Here is a 4,237-nt window from a genome sequence, read left to right as displayed (position 1 = left end):
ATGCTGTTCTGTTGGGGAAACACAGGCACCATGTCGCCTTTTTACTATTAGAGATGTTGTCATTTTCTTTTCACAAAGAAAATGCCTGTAGGTTGCACCACAGTCAAGACACAGTTTGTCAAACATCCTTAATCATTAGCAAATGCATCAGTGAGTAAGTCACGCTTCAAGCATCTTTCTCAACACTGTGAATCACAAGCCGTCTCATCAAACACTCTGCCAAGACATCACTGAAATAATTCAGTGGGTAAAAGAACAATATTGTATAAATCAAAAGAGCCAACAGTAAAAATGCATTTTTGCCAGTTTACTGTACATGTTAAATTATTTATACGTGTAGTTTTCTTTAAAATGAAAGGATATCAAATAATTGAGATGATTTCATCAAATTTCATACACTGAAACTTAGCAATGTGAAAATAGAACGTTTAGAGTCAAACATAATGCCTCGAATGCAAAAACTGTTTAACTTTAGTTTATGAAATAAGTTCATAATAAAATGCACATGGACAGAAATAGATGCAGATATTTTGTCTTTTTATGAATTTATGTCTTTTATGAATTTTAAAATTTTATGAGTTTGTGTCTTTTATGAATTTTAAAATTTTATGAGTTTATGTCTTTTATGAATTTTAAAATTTTGTATAAGCATTATGGAAAATAAAATTAATCACTTCATTCTAGTTGTTGGGCCATGGATTATAAAATTTATAAGAAACATTTAAATTCCATTACAATTTGTCTAAATCTCATAATAAGAAGAAAGAAATTTCAACCATAGGAGATAATAATATATAGTAAATCCATTGAAATCAACTCTTTTTAAAATACAAAGGCTGCTTTTATTTTTTGATGAAAATAATTGTTCAGATATCCTATGAAATGGTGTAATAATACTAAAGACCTGAAGCTTTGTGAATAGATATATTCCCTCAAACATGAAATCAGTCCGTACTATTTTATCATCTTAATTGTTAAAATAAATATATCTGAAATATGAAGGCCTGAAAGAACTGTGGGATGTGAATTTTAGACTGACAATTCATTAAAGCCCATCGAAAGTTTAACTCATTGTGCTCTTTAACAAACACAAAACATCTACTCCTTTTCTGTTGGATGTCTCTTCACTATTGCTTATTTCATAACTTGTGAAAAGACTTTTAAATTTGATGTGATCCCAGCTGTCTACTTTTGCTTTTATTGTTTGTAAGTTTAATGCCATGCCCAAAAACTCATTGCCAAGACTAAAAGTCAGAAACTTTTCCCAACGTTACTTCCTATAGTTAAAGACCTTAAAGTATTACATAGAATCTGTTTTGACTTCAAGTAGAAATAAGGTTCCACTTTCATTTATCTGCTTGCAGAGACCATTTCTCAGCAGAATTTATTGAAGAAACTCTTCTTTTCTCATTGTTTTTGGCACCTGATCATAAATGCAAAGTTTTATTTCAGGGTTTCATTCTAGTCAATTTGTTTATATGTTTGTTTTTATGTCATTTACATTTCATTATGTGACTATTTGACAATTCAAAATCTTATGTGGGTAGACAATTTAATTTTGTAAAGGTGCGATTAGATTTTGATAGAAAATGAACTGCAGGTATAGATCTTAAGGAAATATTTCCATTTTTTTATTTCTATGTATTGAACTCAGTGTCTTGTACATGGTAGGCAAGTACTCTAGCATTGAGCTAAAGCCATAGCACTCATGGTAATCTTGAAAATATTAATTTCTCAGTCTCTAATCATGGAATACCCTTTCCTTTATTTGTGCACTTTTCATTTTTTTGCTACAATAGTTTAAGATTTTTCAATGTACAGTTCTTTTACTTTTTTATTTAAATTTCATAGTTATTGTGAATTGTATTGATTTTTTCAGATAGTTTGCTGTTTGTATATAAAAACCAGTTTTAATTTTCTGTATGTTGATTTGTGTGTGTGCGCACGTGTGTGTGTGTGTGTGTGTGTGTGTACATGTACATGACACTGAGGATTAAGCTCAGGACATTATGCATAATAGGCAAATGTTCTACTTTAGAGCTATATATTAAGTCCTTGGATTTTAAGATGTAATACAAAGACTGTGGAGCTGGAATTTGCTTCAAATTTTCAATCCTGCATTATTCTATTAAATGCTGGCATTACAGGTATGCACCATGATATCAGACTTGTGAGTGATTTTTTATTTCCAAATTATACTGAATTTGTTAGTTTTAAAAGACTTTAAATGTTAAAACTTTCTATAAATCCAATTGCCTGAAAACAGAAACAATTTCAATTTCTTTGCTGATTTAGATGCCCTTTCCCCTCTTTTCTCTTCATGGTTGTTCTCATAATAACATTATTAAGTACAATATTTTTATTGTAGTGGAATTTCACATCTGTTATTGATTCTGAAGTAACCGAGTATGTTGTTAGCTGTGGAGGTATTCCTTCTACACCTGATTTGAATATTTTGTCAAGTTCCTTTTAAGAAGCAACTGAGATAATCCTACAAGTTTTATCCTTCATTCTGTTACTACATCTCATTTATTGGCTTGTATATTTTGAATTAACCTTGTATTTCAGGTATGAGGAAGTCACAGCTGATTATACAGATTTTTCCTCTCAACATGTTATTATTTTATATTGTCACACTTTATGTAAAATGAAGATTCCAAAAACATAGAAGCAAAAAGATAGAAAAACCAATTAAAACATGAGCAAAAGACTCAATGATATTTCTTAAGAGAAGATACCCCACATCTTGTTCCCTGCTGCATTGGATGAGTGAGCTGAGGAGGTACTGGAGAGCTGTTGAGGATGGATGAGGAAGACATGGTGTGCTGACCAATCCAGCAACTACCCAGGCCCAGAACCAGGTCTATGTTGGTCCACCCCAACATCCACTTCATCTATGATCTGTGGGAGCATGTGAAGGGGGAAATCCTGTAGATCCAAAGCTGCAGGATCTCCATAACACAGAACAACAACAGGATACCTAAGTGGAGACCCAGTGAGGGTCCAGTATCTATGGTGTAGCAGAAACGAAAGGCTTCAAACCAGGCCAGTGACTCATTGCAATGAATGCTTGCGAGTAAAGATCTATAAACTAAAGGGTATAGTGTGTGAAAGCATCCACAATAAGATTTTTGTAAAATTTTATTTTATTTTCCTTCATTTTATTTTGCAGGGTAAGTTGTGAGGGCAGAGGGCAGATATGGAGGCATGGATGAAATCAAGATATATGATGTCAGAATGCAGATGTAAAATCTACAAAGAATCAATAAAAAGTTAAAAAATATAAACACAAAAAATGAAGAAAAAGGCAAGAAATGTCTAATATATTTTTGAAAAGTATACAATATCATTAATCATCAGGAAAATGAAAGTTAATTCCAACCATACTCTACACCAGAATGATTGACATTCTGGGCCAGATGGAGTATAGTGGTTCAAGATTTTTTAAAATACCATTGATCAAAGTTCCCAATTTAAAATTTACAAACTACTTGTAGAATTTCATTCATTTTCCATGCAACAGCTGAAACAGGTAATTGAAATACAGAAAAGGAATCTATTGAAAATGGAACATTACAAGTGCATAAACATGCAAATCAAAAACATAAAATTTTTAAAAACTTCAATCCATGTGTCAGGAAAAAAATGCAGAAATATGAAATTCACTGGTTGTTAAGGAATTTATAGCTCTTCTTCTAGCCCTTATATTATATTTTCCTAGCATTGTGTTTCTATCACATGAGGGAATTGAGATCAACTGCTTACTTGAATATGAAAACTAAAGTAACTCATATTAATTTCTGTGGAAATATCTTTAATATTTTCTTTTTCATGATCTACAGTCTCAGTGACAATATATTATATTTGGTCTAGTGACTAAGGAGAAACCCAGTCGCTTTCAGGGAGTCGACAGAGTCCTCCTATGTACAACACATCAATCACTTTTCCTTTTAATTTCAGTTTTACTTTTTGCTTTTACTGAAAAGAAATCTTTGGCATACAATACATTCTGATTATGGCTTCCTCCCCCAACTCCTCCAAGTTCCCTCTCCACTTTCTTCCCATCCAGATCCACACATTTCCTATACTTCCTTAGCAAACAAACAAGCTTCTAAGAAAATAAAATAAAACTATATAAACAAGTCAGAATAGGAGAAAACAACCAAATAGAAGAAGAAGAGCTAAAAAAAAAACAAGCCCATATAGATGCAGAGACATATTCTTTGAAACATATAGA

The sequence above is a fragment of the Myodes glareolus genome, chromosome X, assembly GCF_982192425.1.
Source record: "Myodes glareolus chromosome X, mMyoGla1.1, whole genome shotgun sequence".
Lineage (NCBI taxonomy): Eukaryota > Metazoa > Chordata > Mammalia > Rodentia > Cricetidae > Myodes > Myodes glareolus.
The sequence above is the reverse complement of the archived record's forward strand: the minus strand, read 5'-3'. Positions refer to the sequence as shown.